The sequence below is a fragment of the Ursus maritimus genome, unplaced genomic scaffold (genome assembly GCF_017311325.1).
Source record: "Ursus maritimus isolate PB19 unplaced genomic scaffold, ASM1731132v1 scaffold_1, whole genome shotgun sequence".
Lineage (NCBI taxonomy): Eukaryota > Metazoa > Chordata > Mammalia > Carnivora > Ursidae > Ursus > Ursus maritimus.
This window is the reverse complement of record NW_024423343.1, coordinates 49,951,902-49,970,877: the sequence shown is the minus strand read 5'-3', so window position 1 is coordinate 49,970,877 and position 18,976 is coordinate 49,951,902. Positions and strand designations below refer to the sequence as shown.

At 35.2% G+C, this 18,976-nt stretch overlaps 1 protein-coding gene across 1 annotated transcript in view; it reads left to right on the top strand.

Annotated features, from left to right (window-relative positions):
* PPP1R1C (protein phosphatase 1 regulatory inhibitor subunit 1C) overlaps positions 1-18,976 on the top strand; it is a 114,202-nt gene that overhangs the window by 32,248 nt on the left and 62,978 nt on the right. The window lies entirely within an intron of this gene.

Below are 18,976 nucleotides of genomic sequence, written 5' to 3'. Positions count from 1 at the left end.
AAAATTTTTGGTTAATACAGTTTTTGCACTCAGATCAATTTACATTTTCAACGAATTTCAAAATGTTTTTGAACCTCTGTGCTAGGCCCTGGGGGGAAAATCAGAGATAAAGAAACCATAACTCATAAACCTGGGTAAAGACAGTTTAATAGAGCTGCATTACTTTCTGTACCTTCTCAGTTCTTCATTAAAAAAAAAAAGTAAAACCAGCAAGAAAATAATAAGGTAAAAACTAGCTGTACCTAAAAGAGTAAAATCACATGCCATGAACTTTAAAAAGTGGCAGCCAAGAAAAGAAATAGATGATTCCATCCCAACTCGGGAGTAGCTTCTCATTTCCCCTTCATCCTCAACCCCATCCCCATAAGTGGTACAATAATACATCCTGGTTTTTATCTAAAACTTCAATTTGGAGACATCTCTATTCAGGGCATCTGATAAAAGTCATGGGGAAGAAAATAAACCCCTGAGGAGTAGAAAGCTGTTATCCACTACTATAAAATCTCAGGATCTCAGTAGAAGCTTGAAAACCCATTAGAGATCATCATATTCAGGCTTCCATTTATAATGGGAAGAATAAGGATATCCCCCTTATGAATAGCATACATTGCTAACTGATGGGGTAAACCCTAAGGTGGGGAATTCAATAAGATGTTGAAGAAATAGCAGAGCCAAGACCAATGGAGCTCTCCATCTCCACTCTTCCCCTATTAAATCCTTAAGTTATATAAAAGTAGACATAAAAATCCCCAGTTCTCCACTGTAAGTTGGCAAGAAGGTAAGTCAGATGGAAAGTGGGAATTTTATCAAGAAGAATGATAAATAGTTTATCATATAAAAAAAAAAGATATAGAATGGCAAATTTGTAAACATAATACAGAGAAAAAATAAACACTGCAATGCACATTGCTAAAAACAGATGAAGAAGCCAGTATGGAAGAATATATTATGCAAAGAACAGAACAAAATTTCCTCATCAATGCTTAATAATACAAAAATACTTAGTAACAATGTGACTATCATGGTCCCATAGCTAAAACTTGAGATGATAAGAAGAGAGAATAAAATAAAAGGGAGACTATAGGCCAGCATGTCACCACTAAAGGACTGACGAATACATTACCAATAGAAATGAAACATAATAAGCAAGCCAAAAGTGGAATTTCTAATACAGAGAAAAAGCTTGAGATACTGTGGATTTATGCAAAGGGAAAAGACAGATGGAAACAATTAGAAAAAAGAGAGGGCAAAGACAATCCAACTTAAGGACAATTGTCTCACCCCCCCACCCCCACCAAAGGAAAGTGAAATAAGAAACCCCAAGTTATACTAGCAAATTTTTAATTATAATAATGGAAGAAATGACTGAAGATTGAAAGGGCATTTGATGATCCAATAAAAGCTTTGCAGTGTGACTAAGATAAAATAATATTAGTATTAAATTATTGCAATTCAATAATAAATGATTTTTCTGATGGGCAGGCATATAAAGAAAATTGTTCTTTCTCACAACACCAGTAAATTACAGAAGGTGGTAAGGGCAATATCTACATAGTTCTAAAGTAAAGTGTAACTCAACATATTTATTCTAGCCAAATTATCTCAGTATATCAAAGTATGGATATTCTCAAACATACAAGAATTCAGAAAGAGTTTCTCTTAGGTCTTCTGAAAAAAGCAATTAATAATGATAACCAGCTAACTCAAAGAGAAATTAAAACAAAAAATATTCAGGATGAAGAAACTGTTATGTTTGCAAGCATCTATATACTCTTATAATTAAGGTTAATCAACTATGTTTTGAAAAATTTGTAAATATTACAAATCCTGAAATAAAAGAATTAGAACCAAAAAATTCAGAACTTCAGTAGTTTGAGGAAAGATAAAAGTTCTAATTTCTTCATTTTCGTTGTATAGTCAATTGAGAATAACTATACTTGAAATATTAGTTAAAATAATGATCTCTACTACCTTTTATTTTCATAATGTTAGAGTGATCTTTAAAGAGCTATTACCTCTTTGATGAAAAAAAATGTATTTGAACTGTACTAACTTCTAAACTTTACCTCAGTTATCTTTTCCTTCCATTACATTGTAGAAACATTAGAGTACCTTTTAAAATTAGAAAACTGTCAAACATATACTGATGACTTCTAAATCAGTGTCTTGATCCAAAAATACTGCCTGATCTTCAGATGTCTATGTTTAAAAACTGTCTAGACATTTCATTTTGGGTGTCCCAGAGGCATATCAAACTTAGCATATCAGAAAGCAAATTTATCACTTCCTTGCATTTCCCCAAATCTACCCCTTCTCATGTATTCTTTGACATCCGACCAATCCCCAATTACTGCCAATTTTATCTTCTGTTTGTTTCTCAAACGTACCCCACACTGCTACCACCACTTCTTAACTCAGGCCCTTATCATCTTCATTCTGTAATAACCTTGTCTGGCTCATGCCAAATTTGATTTTATACTTCTCTTTCCAACAGAATGACAGCCTTAAAATACACATCTAACCAGATCCATACTGAACTGTACTCCCATAGTCCCTTACACATTTTAACATAATACTTACTGCACTGCACTGTGATTTTTTTGGTCTGTGTCTTCTTGAGAGAAAGGAACTATATCTGATTTCATTCTATAATCCAGTACCTAACCCAGTGCCTGGCACCTAGTTGCTCAATAACTACTTGGAGAGGGAATGAGAAGTGACTATGCCCATGTACATGTCTGTTAAATAGCTCAGCTGTCTGACTGAGAATCTGGAATCTTCATCACTACATCACATTGCTTCTTAATCCCCAGCATGGAGCAGGATACTTGATTCACAAAGTTTACTGGATGAATGGATGAATGAATGAATGAATGAATGAATGAAAAAACTGTTGCTATGATGCAAAGCTAGGTTTTAAAATCGAATGCTTAAGTAAAATATTTTCACAATGTGTCATCAGCTTTTTATAATTGCTCAACTTAGGTTTTGGAGAATAAACCTCTAACTAGTCATGTAAATGCCTCGGTTATAAAAATAATTGCCATGAGAATTATATACATATATTTTTTTCTGCATAGAGTTTACTTCTTGGCATTCTTGCTGCCAACTCTAAATACCCTAGGGTGAAAAAAAAAAGAAGCTTAATTTGTTTCTGACTAATCCAATAATGACTTTACTACACAGACCCATGCTGTACTCATTCACTTCATTGTGTTTAAACACATCTTATTTTGCTTCTTCATAAACAAGGAGTGTGACTAAGTGGTGGAAGGGAAAACAGGTTCTCCACAAGTCCTTTCAAGGAAAAGAGTCAAAAGGCTGAAGCTACAAATTCAATGCAAATTGGTTTTAAATTTATTTGGTAGAACAAGAGCCCCTTTCCCTCTTATAGTCTGTAAAGTCTAGATAGTTTCTCCTCTTAAGGATTCAGTGGGTCCACTCAGATCTGGCTTCAAATCCTGATTTTACCACTCACTTACTATTTGATTGTCTCTTTTACTGACTAAAAAATTGAGAATAATGAAAACTATCCAATAATGTTGAAAGGGTTATAGAGGATAACATATGTTAAGGGACTTAACACAGTCCTGACACAAAGTAAGTACTCATTAAACAGCAGTTATTAGATTATTATTTTATTATTGTTATTTACTGCTCATTTCCATTGCATATTTAAAATTCACAAACATTTTAAACATGAAATTACTACACAGGCAAACTAATACTTAATTCTGCTTTTCAGTATAAATTTAATTTTTAGTATTAGTATTCAATAATCAACTACATTTTCATCTAAAAAATGATTCCTAAGATAGTTCTATGCAGTCCACTATCAACATTTCATAGTTCTAAACTTATTGAGAACACAATATAACAATCATAGCTTATACTTCCTGACAAAATATTTGACATAGAGTCATAATGTATATTAATCAAAATATTGTTTTAAAAAGATCATTGTGTGTGTATATACGTATATAGGTATGTGTATATGTGTGTATACACACAGACACAGACATATAATAAGTGACCCATTCATGAGTACTTATATTTATAAGTTGCATTTTCAAGGTAAATTCACTAGAGGACTATATTTTTTATCCTATCCTGTTATTATAGTTAGCAGTTTTAAAAAGAATAACGTCTCATACATTGTTTTGAGAAACAACACAAAGATGAAAGAAACAGCATATTGCAACATATAAATTTAAGAGACTTTAGTGGATTTGTAAAAATTCTATCTGAGAGACTAAATACCAGAACAAGCGGAAGCTTGAAAATAAAACACACATATAAAACAGCTTTTAGATCCTTTAGGAGCAAGGGGAAAAAAAGGATTCCCAATTGTTTTTGTTAAGATGCTGTAATCCTAGCTTAAAAACAAGAGGAAACAAACAAAAAGAGGTCTTCAACTTTCATATTTCTTTCATCTCTTTCTACAAGGGGAATTTTCCTCCAAGTGAAAATGTGCTGTGAGCATTGTTAAAAGAAGATAAGTTTAGTAGCAACAACAACAAAAATGAAAGCGCTGCTTGTTACTTTAAATTTAGGTTCCCAGGCTCAGAAAAAAAGTACATCACAAGATAATAAAAGAATAGCAATTATGACCAAAGAGATATTGCTGTCAACATTTAAAGATATGAGTAAAATAAGTGAGCTGGCAGTAGACCGTAGGGAATCTTGATGTTTATGGCTGAGAAAACAGTGGAGTTCAGAAACTGTGAACTGTTACTTTGACGTTAGTTTGAGGAAAGTCTATTCCAGACTTTGTAAAATGATTTCTAGACACAGGTACGTTCATTCAAAACAAATCATGTTCCCACAACTTTACTTCTACTCTTTTAGGAGATTATACTATATTCTTTGATCAAGGCAATGTTCAAAACATACATATATCAATAAGATATTTGGCAAATATCTCCTGATATTCATATATATATAGGATGGAAAATAATCCTGGATTATAAAGCATTTAGACAATTCATAATTTTTTAAGGAACCCTACCTAGAGATCTATATGGGCCTGGTAAATATCTTTGTGATTTGCCTCTTCTTGAGCCATTTTGTTCAGTATTTTTTATTAGTGACTCTAAGTAAAGTCTTGCTAGAGCCCCAAAGCTGGAAAGATTTATGTAGGCGTTGGACGGTAGAATGAAAGACAAAAACAATCTTATAAAGTGTTTGGATGGGTTGAAAGACTTCCAGATTAAAAACATCAGGGAAGAACGTAAGATTCTTTGTTTAACTATTTAAAGTCAAAGGAAGGAAGGAAGGAAGGAACGAAGGAAGGAAGGAAGGAAGGAAGGAAGGAAGGAAGGAAGGAAACAAAGAAGAAAAAGTTTATGTGAATCAAATACATAGACTTAAAGAGATAATAGGCTGTGTGAGCCTATTGTGTATGGCAGCTGATATAATATTTTGCAATATTAACAAAACTATGATATGCCCTCATTTGGAATATAGTGCTCAATTCTGAAAATCAGCTTTAAGAGGGCCATCAGCTGATAAGAGTAATGAAGATGTGAGCTGAAGCTCCAGGAAGGTAGATTTTAGCTCAGAACAGAAAACAATTTTCTAATGGTTAGATTTTACAATAGATTATATAAAAATTTCTCAATTCACTTGCTTTTACTAAAACTGTTTAAGCTGATATTGAAATACAGTTTGCTAGGATTCACAAAAAAGTTTTTTGCTTTGAGTAGGAATTTTTTTTCCAGCTTTACTGAAATATAATTGACACATGACATTGTGTAAGTTTAAGGTGTACAATATGATGATTTGATACATGTACATACTGCAAAACGATTACAATAAGGCAATCCATCACTTCATATAATCACCATGTGTGTGTGTGTGTGTGTGTGTGTGTGTGTGTGTGTGATAAGAACACTTAATATCTGCTGTCCCAGAAATTTTTAAGTATATAATACAGTATTGTTAACTGTAGTTACTGTGCTGGACATTACATCCCCAGAACTCTTTACCATTATAACTGGAAGTTTGTACCCTTTGACCAACATCTCCCCATTTCCTCCACCCCCAGCCCCTGACAACCACCATTCTACTCTGTTTCCATAAACTTAGCTTTTTTTAGATTTTACATGTATGTACAATCATACAGTATTTGTTTTTCTCCTTCTGACTTATTTTTTTCTTAGTTTAAATTTTAGTTAACATATAGTGCAATACTGGTTACTGGAGTAGAATTCAGAGATTCATCACCTACATACAACACCCAGTGTTCATCACAAGAAGTGCCCTCTTTAATACACATCACCCATCTAGCCCATCCCCCATCCCCCTCCTTCCATCAATCCTCAGTTTGTTCTCTATCCTTAAGAGTCTCTTATGGTTTGTTTCCCTCTCTCCTTTCTTTTCCCCATTCCCATATGATCATCTGTTTTCTTTCTTAAACTCCACATTTGAATGAGATCAGATGACGTCTGCCTTTCTCTGACTTATTTCACTTAGCATAATACACTCTAATTCCATTCATGTCATTGCAGATGGCAAGATTTCATTCTTTTTGATGGCTAATATTCCATTGTATGTATATACCATATCTTCTTTATCCATTCATCAGCCCATGGACATTTAGGCTCTCTCCATCGTTTGGCTATTGTTGATAATGTCACTATAAACATCAGGGTGCATGTACCCCTTCGAACCTGTATTTTTGTATCCTTTGGATTAATATCCAGTAGTGCAACTGCTGATAGGGTAGTTCTATTTTTAACTTTTTGAGGAACATCCATACTGTTTTCCAGAGTGGCTACACCAGTCTGCATTCCCATCAACAGTGTAAGAGGGTCCCCCTCTCTCCACATCCTCACCAACACCTGTTGTTTCTTGTGTTGTTAATTTTAGCTGTTCTGACAAGTGTGAGGTGGTCTCTCATCATGGTTTTGATTTGTATTTTCCTGACGATGAGTGACATTTAGCATCTTTTCATGTGTGTTAGCCAACTGGATGTCTTCTTTCGAAGTGTCTATTCATGTCTTCTGCTCATTTATTAACTGGATTATTTGGTTTGGGGGTATTGAGGTTGATAAGTTCTTTATACATTTTAAATACTAACCCTTTATCTGATATGTCATTTGCAAGTATCTTCTCCCATTCCATAGGCTGCATTTTAGCTTTGTTGATTGTTTCCTTCACTGCACAGAAGCTTTTTATCTTGATAAAAGTCCCAATTCTTTTTTTTTTTTAAGATTTTATTTATTTATTTGACAGAGATAGAGACAGCCAGAGAGAGAGGGAACACAAGCAGGGGGAGTGGGAGAGAAAGAAGCAGGCTCTAGCAGAGGAGCCTGATGTGGGGCTCGATCCCAAAATGCCGGGATCACGCCCTGAGCCGAAGGCAGACGCTTAACCGCTGTGCCACCCAGGCGCCCCAGAAGTCCCAATTCTTGTTTTTGTTTCTGTTGTCTCCTGCAACACGTCTGGTGAGAAGTTGCTACGGCCAAGGTCAAAGAGGTTTCTGCCTGAGTTCTACTCTAGGATTTTGATGGTTTCCTGTCTCACATTTAGGTCTTTCATCCATTTTGAATTTATTTTTGTGTATGGTGTAAGAAAGTGGTCCAGTTTCTTCCTTCTGCATGTAGCTGTCCAGTTTTCCTAACACCATCTGTTGAAGAGACTGTCTTTTTTTCCATAGGCTATTCTTTCCTGTGTTGTTAACGATTACATGACCATATAGTTGTGGGTCCATTTTTGGGTTCTCTATTTTGTTCCACTGATCTGCATGTATCTGTTTTTGTGCAAGTACCATACTGTCTTGTTGACTACAGCTTTGTAATATAGCCTGAAATCTGGAATTGTGATACCTCCAGTTTTGTTTTTCTTTTTCAGAATTGCTTTGGCTATTCCAGGTCTTCTGTGGTTCCATACAAATTTTAGGATTGGTCTAGCTCTGTGAAAAATGCTGCTGGTATTCTGATAGGGATTGCATTAAATGTGTAGATTGCTTTGGGTAGTACAGACATTTTAACAATGTTTGTTCTTCCAATCCATGAGCACGGAATGCTCTTCCACTTCTTTGAGTCCTCTTCATTTTTTTCATAAGTGTTCTATAGTTTCCAGAGTACAGAATTTTTACCTCTTTAGTTAGGTTTATTCCTAGGTATCTTATTGTTTTTGGTGCAATTGCAAATGGGACTGATTCTTTGATCTTTTTCTGCTGCTTTGTTATTGGTGTATAGAAATGCAACAGATTTCTGCACATTGATTTTATATCCTGCAACTTTGCTGAATTCATGAATTAGTTCTAGCAATTTTTTGGTGGAGTCTTTTGGGTTTTCTACATAGAGTATCACGTTGTCTACAAATCGTGAAAGTTTGGCCTCTTCCTTGCTGATGTGGATGCCTTTTATTTCCTTTTGTCATCTGATTGCTAAGGGTAAGATTTCTACTATTAAGTTAAATAGTAATGGTGAGACTGGACATCCTTGTCTTATTCCTGACCATTGGGGAAAGGCTCTCAGTTTTTCACCACTGAGGGTGATAGTATCTATGGACCTTTCATATATTGCCATTATGACATAGAGATATATTCCATCTATCCCTACTTTGTTGAGGGTTTTTATCAAAAAATGATGTTGTATTTTGTCAAATGTATTTTGTCAAATACTTTTTCTGTAACAATTGACAGGATCATATGGTTCTTATCCTTTCTTTTATTAATGTGGTGTATCACATTGATTGATTTGTGAATATTGAACCACCCCTGCAACCCAGGAATAAATCCCACTTGATCATGGTAAATAATTCTTTTAATGTACTGTTGAATTTGATTTGCTAGTATTTTATGAAAAATTTTTGCATCCATGTTCATCAGGAATATAGGTTTCTAATTCTCCTTTTTAGTGGGGTCTTGGTCTGGTTTTGGAATCAAGGTAACACTGGCTTCCTAGTTGAGTTTGGAAGTTTTCCTTCCATTTCTTTTTTCTTTTTTTTTTTTTTTTTAACAGTTTGAGAAGAATAGGTATTAACTCTTTTTAAAATGTCATAGAATTCCCCTGGAAAACCATCTGGCCCAGGACTTCTGTTTGTTGGGTGAATTTTTAAAGATTTTATTTATTTATTTGAGAGATAAAGTGAGAGACTGAGCAGGGGCCGGCAGAGGGGCAGAGTGAGAGGGAGAAGCAGATGCCCTGCTGAGCAGGGAGTCTGACAGGGGGCTTGATCGCAGGACCCTGTGATCATGACCTGAGCCAAAGGCAGACACTTAACCAAGTGAGCCACCCAGGTGCCTCTGTTTGTTGGGAGATTTTTAATTACAGTTTCAATATCTTTGCTGGTTATGGGTCTGTTCATATTTTCTATTTCTTCCTGTTTCAATTTTGGCAGTTGTCTTTCTAGGAATTTGTTCATTTCTTCCAGGTTGCCCAGTTTGTTGGCATATAATTTTTCATAGTATTCTCTTATAATTGTTTATATTTCTGTGGAGTTGGTTGTGATCTCTCCTCTTTCATTCATGATTTAATTTATTTGGGTCTTTTCTCTTTTCTTTTTGATAAGTCTGGCTAAGGGTTTATCAGTTTTACTCTTTTGAAGAAAAGCTCTTAGTTTCATTAATCCTTTCTACTGTTTTTTTTTGTTTGTTTGTTTCTATATCATTTATTTCTGCCCTAATATTTATTATTTCCTTTCTTCTGGCTTTAGGTTTTATTTGCTGTTCTTTTTCTAGCTCCTTTTGGTTTAAGGTTAGGTTATATATTTGAGATTTTTCTTGCTTCTTGAGGTACACCTGAATTATAATATTCTTCCCTCATAGGACTGCCTTTGCTACATCCAAAAGGTTTTGGACTGTCTTGTTTTCATTTTCATTTGTTTCCATGTATTTTTTTATTTCTTAATTTCCTGGTTAACCTATTTGTTCTTTAGTAGGATGTTCTTTAACCTCCATGTATTTGAGGTCTTTCCAAATTTTTTCTTGTGGTTGACTTCAAGTTTCATAATGTTGTGGTCTGAAAATACACATGGTATGATCTTGATCTTTTTGTATTTGTTGAGGGCTGACTTGTGACCCAGTATGTGATCTATTCTGGAGAATGTTCCGTGTGCACTCAAAAAGAATGTGTACTCTGCTGCTTTAGGATGAAATGTTCTGAATATATCTGTTAGGTCCATCTGGTCCAGTGTATCATTCAAAGCCATTGTTTCCTTATTGATTTTCTGTTTAGATGATCTGTCCATTGCTGTAAGTGGGGTGTTAAAGTCCCCTACTATTATTGTATTATTATCAATGAGTTTTTTAATGTTTATTATTAATTGATTTACATATTTGGGCGCTCCCAAGATGGGGGCATATATATATGTACAATTGTTAGATCTTTTTGATGGACAGATCCCTTAATTATGATATAATGCTTTTCTTCAGCTCTTGTTACAGTCTTTGTTTTAAAATCTAGTTTGTCTGACATAAGTATGGCTACTCTGACTTTCTTTTGATGTCCATTAGCATGATAGATGTTTCTCTATTCCCTCACATTCAATCTGCAGGTGCCTCTATGTCTAAAATGAGTCTCTTGTAGGCAGCATATAGATGGATCTTGTTTTTTTAATGTATTCTGATACCCTTTGTCTTTTGATTGGAGCATTTAGTCCATTTATATTCAGAGTGATAACTGAAAGATATGAATTTAGTGCCATTGTGTTACCTGTAGAGTTGGTGTTTCTGGTAATGTTCTCTGGTCCTTTCTAGTCTTTGGTACTTTTGGCCTTTTTTTTTTTCCTTTTTTTCCCTCCATTCAAAGAGTCCCCTTTAAAATTCCTTGAGGGGCTGGTTTCCTGGTCACAAACTCTTTTACCTTTGTTTGTCTGGGAAACTATCTTTCTTTCTACTCTGAAATGACAGCCTTGCTGGATAAAGAATCCTTGACTGCATATTTTTCCCATTCAGCACATTGAATATTTCCTGCCATTTTCTTCTGGCCTGTCAAGTTTCTGTGGACATATCAGCTGTAAGCATGATCTGTCTCCCTTTGTAGGTTAAGGACTTTTCCCCTTGCTGCTTTCAGGATTCTTTCCCTGTCTGTGTAGTTTGTGAATTTGGCAGATATTGCCTTGATGATAGTCAGTTTTTGTTGAATTTAATGGGAATTCTCTATGCTTCTAGGATTTTGATGTCTGTGTCCTTCCCCAGATTAGGGAAGTTTTCAGCTATAATTTGTTCAAATAAACCTTCTGCCCCCTTTTCTCTCTTCATCTTCTGGGATTCCTATGAAAAGAATGTTATTAGGTCTTAATAAGTCACTGAGTTTCCTAGGTCTACCTTTGTGATCCATTCCTTTTTTTTCCTTCAACTTTATTATCTATAATTTTATCTTCTAAATCACTGACTCACTCCTCTGCTTATCCATTCTCATTTTTATGGCCTCCATTTGTGTTTGTATCTCAGTTATTTTTAATTTTGGCTTGACTAGATTTTAGCTCTTCTATCTCTGCAGTAAGGGATTCTCTAGTGTAATCTATGCCTTTTTCACCCCAGCTAGTTTATAGTTTATAAATGTTTTATTTATTTATTTATTTATTTTTAAAGATTTTATTTATTTATTTGAGAGAGACAGAGCATGAGTGGGGTGAGGGGCAGAGGGAGAAGCAGACCTCCTGCTGAGCAGGGAGCCTGATGTGGGGCTCGATCCTGAGACTCTGGGATCATGACCTGAGCCAAAGGCAGACACTTAAACGACTGAGCCACCCAGGTGCTCCAAAATCGTTGTTTTAAATCCTAGTTCAGACATCTTACTTATATCTATACCGATTAAGCCCCTGGCCATGAGTTTACTTCCCATTCTTTCTTTTGGGGTGAATTTCTCTGTCTCATCATTTTGTCCAGAAAAGAAAGCAGAAAGAGAAAACCAAACCAAAACAAAAAAACCAAAACAAAACAAAAAACAAAACCTAAAAACCAAAAAGCTAGATCTGGGGGTGTTTCTGCCTGCTTGTTAAAAGAATCTAGATTCCAAAATACAAAATATATATACACAAGATATACATATAAAAATGGAAAAAATTAATAATAAAAATTTTTAAAAAGGGAATTGAAAAAATAAGAAAATAAGTAAAAAAATAATGAAAAGTAAAGAACAAAAGTAAAAAGGAAGATATATCCTGTTTCCCTTAGAGTAGAAGCTTTGTATCAAACTGGTCAGTAGACTTGGTGTGGGCATTGTTTTTGCTGGTCTTCTGGGGGAGGGACCTGCTGCACTTGGTTCACTGGAAATGCGCTTCCAGGACGCAGTGGGGCAGGGCTTGGTGTAAGATCCAGCCTCCACTAGGTGGTGCTGTTTTGCTCTCTGAAGGCTTTCAGCACTCATGGGTGGGATGAATATGGCTACACCCCACACTCTAGCCCCAGAGCTGAAAGTTCATGTCCCCAACTCTTCAGTGAGCCCTCATGGAAGAGCAATCAATCACCCCTGTTGTGTCATCTGACTTTTATCACTTACGCATAATACCTTCAAGGTCCATCAGTGTTGCCACAAAAGGCAGAATTTCCTTCTTTTTTATGGCTGAATAATATTCTATGGCATATAGAGAGAGACAGGGAGAGAGAGAGAGTCACTTTTTTTTAATCCCATCTTCCATCCACAAACACTTAGGTTGTTTCCAGGTCATGACTATTATGAATAATGCTGCAATGAACATGGGTGGTGCAGACACCTCTCTGAGATTGTGGTTTCATTTCTTTTGGATATATACCCAGCATCAGGATTGCTGTATCATATAGTGGTTCTATTTATAATTTTTTGAGGAACTACCACACAGTTTTCCATAGTGACTCTTCTCAACTTATAATCCCACCAACAGTGCACAAGGGTTCCCTTTTCCTTACATCCTCACCAGCACTGCTTATTTCTTGTCGTCTTCATAACCACTTTAATAGGTGTGAGGTGATATCTCATTGCAGTTTTGGTATGCACTTCCTTCCTTAAAATTATGTATGCAACTCCAAACATTAAGCCACCAGAGAAATCAAAGGAATTAACTAGTAAAAGATGATGGCCAAATAGTAGAAGAGTAAAAGAACACACAAATCAGCATTTTTAAAACTCAATATTCACAGAGTTATGTTTAGATGAGTGCAAAATGCATTTGGTCAACCACTTCATATTCAAATTCATGTGTGTGGAAGTAAATTTGATCCATCTGTCCCTGAATTATTTTCTTAAACCACCAACATTTTATTTTACAAGAACTGATTTCCAACAAGTCTTATGATATCCCTGACCTCCTGCCAAACCTGCTCAAAAAGTCTGAAATGTGGCTATTGTACTGAACCTTCTCAAATATGCTGGTTTTTAAAATTAAGAGCAAAAAAACAGGCAAAAAAGTATTTATCTGCTACATTGCCATTCATGCTGAAATCAAGCATAATACATGAACAAAAAGGAAAAAGATCAACACAGTATCTATATCTATCTATCTATCTATCTATCCACACATCCAGATACAGTACAAAACAAATTATCTAGACAGCAAGCCTTGTGCAAGCAGTTTACACATGTGACAAGAGTTTAAAAATGGAATGGATGACCCAGGACAAATTCATATCCACTCTGAAGAATGACTTAAATCATATACGCGACCAGGGAAGTTTATCCATCTACCCATTGGCTGCTCCTTTGTCTTATAGACATATTTTTTCCCAGCCTACCTCTTCACTTTCTTAATAGGGTTGTCACGTGGGCCCTCCACTTCTCTAGTTCTCCACCCTTTGGGCATTGTCATCCTTTCCCATGGCATCACTGACCACCTACATGCTGATGACTCCCAGACCTGTTATCTTTGTTCTGTTTTCACTTCTAAGACAATTTCTGAACTCTTCCTACCTGGATCATCAATAAGTACCTCAAAATAAACAATTCCATGAGTACTCAAATTATGAGCCAGAAATTGATACCATATTTGGCTTCCTTTTTCTCCTTTGTCACTCCCCTCCCTCACCCAGTCAGTCACAAAGTCCAGTGCATTCTTTCTCTTAAACCTCTCTCTAACCTTGTTCAGATCATCATATTCTATCACAGGAATTACTAAAATACCTTCCTAGGTGAACTAGCTATATATCCAAATGGACTCCTACAATCCATTCTCCACACAACTGTCAGAACGATCTTTCTACAAGGGAAATCTAATCATGCCCTTTTCTGCCTAAAACCCATCAGTGGTTTCTCATTACTTCAGAATAAAGTCCAAACTTCTTAATATTATTACAAAACCCCAAATTATCCAACTCCTTCTTAAGTCTTCACCCTTTTCTCTCTGAACCTAACCCTGGCATTCTATAGTCCAATACATGAGTTTTGTTCAATTTCTAAAAAATTGTCATGCTCTCTCACACCTCAGGACATTCCCACAAATTGTTTCTTTTGATTAAAATCTCTTCTCCTCCTTAGTCCCACTCCACCCAACTTCCTTGTCCCATCAACTTTCCCTATCCCACCTACCTTTGCTGGCCACATATGTTGGATGTCTTTTCACCTCCAAGAAATCTTTCCAGCTCTGCCAAAGGTAAGTTTGATACCCTTGACATATGCTTCTACCACACCTGTGCTTCCTCTATTATGGCCTTTATTTATCACACTGTACTGTGGTTATTTCTTTGCCTGTCTCTTTCAATAGAGTTTAAGTTCTCTAGAAGGGTTGGACCCCATTTCCCAGCAGGATGCCCTACACATATTACACATCCAATAAACTATTGTTAATATTGGATGAATTTTAGATCCCTGGTGACAGCCTTGCTAAAAAACACAATCTGTCATATAACTGATAAACTGCATTTAAATATGGGTTTTCATTTAATCTTCCTCCTATAATACCTTCATAGGAAAAAAGTTTAAAGACATACAGGTAAATATAAAGCTGTTTTCCCTCCTGATATACACACACACACATAATTTTTTTCTGTTGTCTTATCTGAACTTGGTGCTAAAAATATCGAAGTAGTATCTAATCATGGTACTTTTTTGTCTAATAGTTCTTCCATGTATCTACTATAGTCATTGCTTTCTATACTGTGAAATCCTCAAGTAAATTATATATGAGACAAAAAAATTGAGAAACAGCGTGAAGGTTAAGATTTCCAGGACAGGTAAAATATCAAGAGTTGAAAAGAGAACCTGATTACACAGATATTTAATTCCTTCAATCTTTAAAACTGAGTGAATAAAGTATCCTTTCTTGAAAATTATTACTCAGAATTTGAGGTATATATTTATAGACGATCTACTGACAAAAGCTAACTTCCATATTTTTCACGGCTTTTAAGACTTTTTCTACAAGAAGTTACGTAGAGTAGAAGTTTAAAGATAGTTCCACTGGCCTTTCTTCCCATTACTAACAGAAACATATTTACCATCAGTGATAGGATGCCTTCACATGATTAAGCCATGAAAATATTATCATGTTGTTATAGGTACTCACAGGTACTTAATGTGTAGAGTGACACTTTGTTAACTTTTAGGACTATATCTTCCATTTACAACTAAAAATTAAGGAACATTTGCCTTTTGCTATAGAACATTCTCATTAAAAGGAGATTGCTATTCTACTTTATGTCATTTTACAATGGTCTACTCATAGTAGAATTACTCAGATAAAATTATTTTTGAAATTCACAGTGGTGTGTCTACACAGTTGAAATGCAAAAGTTTGGGAAAAAAAAGTGTTTTTCAATGGAGGATATCAAATAGCAAGATTAAAAAATAAGCAGAGTTAAAAAGTCATTGTCAATTTTGGCAGCTAGTATAAAAAAAGAGGAAATATTCTATGGAGTAAAAAGATTAACTAAATATACTAAATATTCCAAATACTGCTAAGCAACTAATTCTTTTCCAACTCTAGTGCTACTCAGACCCATCTCTAAAGCTCTCAAAATTTCCTCAAAATTTTCTATCATTACTGTTCAACTGACTGACCTCTGAATAATGTTCTCAATCATTTCTCCTACTCTTACTTATAAGGCACCTAGTTATAGGACTTCATCTGGGGTCTCTGCTAAGAATATCTTTGTGATATCCTATGTGATAAAATAATAAAATTTTAGTGTTTATGGTTAAAAGCTGAATTATTCAAATCCTAACTAGTTTTAAGTATATTAGGTAAAAATGACACAGAGCACATTTAATAAGTGCTTATTAAATAATGACTTGATTGGTTGTCCACATGGCCTGAAACATCTGATAATTAATTTTAAATAAATCTATAAAACTAATGCAAAAATAAAGTGTCTAATTTATAACCAGTTCTTTAAGTAATCCTATGAAAAACAGAATTTTTAAAAATTAGAATTACTAAAACAAGTGTAGATTATTAAACTGATGTCATTCCCCACCACCTCCTGAGAAAAAAAAAAAAAACATGCATTAAAGGAATCAGTTTCTTTTCCTGGAGCAAATGTGCAAAGTCTAAACTCCAAATAGGCAGAAAAACTTTACCAATGATTGAAAATCACAACTGATAAGATGATGCAACAGTTCTTTGGCCCTCATGTAAGCTGGTTCTGTGGTAGGATAAAATGCTTTATAAGAGAAACTAAGTTTATGAGAATCAAGAATACTAATGAAAAGCAGACTTCTGAGGTTTTAAATGATCTGATTTTTCTGTTCTTCTTTTACTGTGTTTGGAAATGGCAGCAGAAATGATGAAATATAAACATAAAAGTAGTTTGGAAGATTTCTAAACTCTCTCACAAGACAACTGCTGGTTGAGAGTTCTTAATAAACCAACACGATCCATTTGTGTTTTCCTTGTCATCTCCTTCACTATTTCCACACAGAATACTTTGTATCTGATTCTCATCTAAAATGAACTATTTCGTAGGGGGCTCTGAGAGATAAAAACCTATTTGGTAATGAGGTTATGTCTCTACTTCTATCAATTAAAAGTGGAAAGCTATAAATAATATTGAAAGAACAATACAGCTGTGTGAATCTTGGCACAACAGGATGAAACTATTTCTACTGTTTGCTTCTTTTCCCCATGTCCCCTTTCCAGTGCATATAAATTCATTGCTCTGGTGGTTTTAATTTGGGCACCAGTTTTGACTAAATCTAAGAGCTCAAAGAAAAACACAGCTGAAACCACTGCCTAGTGGCTTAACTCACAGTCCCAAATGATAGGCCTCCAACAGAGCCCAGCAGGCTTTTAGCAAAAAGGCTGCTGACTAGAGCTCATTTTGAAAAGTGGAGAGTTTGATAATAAGTCAGGAACAGAAGCTTCACTATAGCTGTCTTAGGAGATTTTGCATTGCTCTACTAAACGAAACAGGGAGTGTTTTAGTCCTCCACTCAATGTAAGAAATACATGATAGATTTCTCTGGCACTTTAGACTGACTGATTCTATGCTAGAATGCTAAAACCACAAGGTAATGACACATACAAAATGAAGAACTGGGCTGTGCACGGCAATTTCTTTCATTTGTAAATGATTTATCTTATTCAGTCCTGAAGGTTCATGGGTCAGTGATTGTTTTTGAACTCGTAGACCTAAAGCCATCTATAGAATTTCTGTCTTTAACTCTGTCCTTCTCTGTATTGCACAGCCACAAATGATCTCACAATTGTGATCCAAGGGTCTCTGGAAAGAAAGATGTTCTACCTTCAAATATGTTAGATACCAAAATAGAGAATCTGCTGAAATGTGATCATTTAGATTTCACTGCTGTTTTCAGAGATCTGATGATAAATTCCTTCTGAGACTGTCAAAGATAGCACCAACGTCCTTATGATTAAATCTCCAGGGCACCTCAAAAAGAAGACTATAAATTGCTTTGCTCTGATGCTACTCCTCTGCAGAACAGAATTAATTTTTTTCCACAAATTAGTGCTAGGAAAAATTAAAAGAAAAGCTGATTGCAAGTACAGTAAGGATCTAGAATAGTTTCCCCATTTTCTGCCAAGCAGATAACACCATTTATTAGACAAGGAGTGGAACATACAACTGTAAGATATGCTGAGCAAGTTTTCAGTTTTATTACTCTAGTCCAACACAATCACCAAAACCTCTGGATTCTCTGTTCCCCTACAGTGGTCAAATAGGACTCGTCAGCCTCTCACTCTGAAAGGTCTCTGATCTCTGTAGTTTGCTTTGAAGGTCTTGATGCATTCTCTAATTTACCTTGCTTTTCTAGTTCTAATAAGCGGTATCACTGGCCTGCTGTGAACTGGTACACACTACCCCAAGCAAAACCTCAAAATGTATTATTAAAGAAGGTATTTTTTGTTGTTGTTCTGTTTACTTTCCTAACTCTGTGACTATCCCAATGTAATTTCTATTGTCTCTTAGTAAACATTTTCTAACAGCCCAGACTCTCAATGGCTGTGTCTCTGGTCTTAACACTTAGTTTCATGAAAGTTGGTATTTACCACCTATTTATATGAGCCTATCAGCTTGTCCTGTAACCTGAAATCCCAATTCTGGTCTTTAGGAATGAACTGCCTCTCAGAACTCTATCTTCCAATTCTGTCTTTCGGATACAAAAATGCTGCCTCTCCTCCCCACTTGACACTCTGCAACCTTCTGCTTGTCCACATGTTAACTTGCAATAGTATCTCTGGACTACCCATTCAGATGCCTCCCTCATTGGTTCTCTGATCAGTGTCACATCTGGTAACAGATCATGCATCAATCCCACAGATTTGCTTAATTATCTTATTCTAGGCCCTTGACAAAATAAATACTAACTTAGTCATATCTGTCCACTTGTCATCCATAACCCAGTACTTGTACTTTTACAATAAATTGGAGTATAAAACAATTGCAAAGCTGAGAGAGAAATTTCAAAGAAAAATATTTTAATGTAGAAGGTTTTTTTTTCCCACATCATTTATTAATTTGGGTGTGCTTTGCATACATTTCCTAAAGTATGAGTCCCAGAACACATTTTACTGCAATTTCAACCAGATTGTATTATAGCAAATATTTTCTCTTCACTAACTTTAAAAAGAAGAGAATCAAAAACATTCTCTC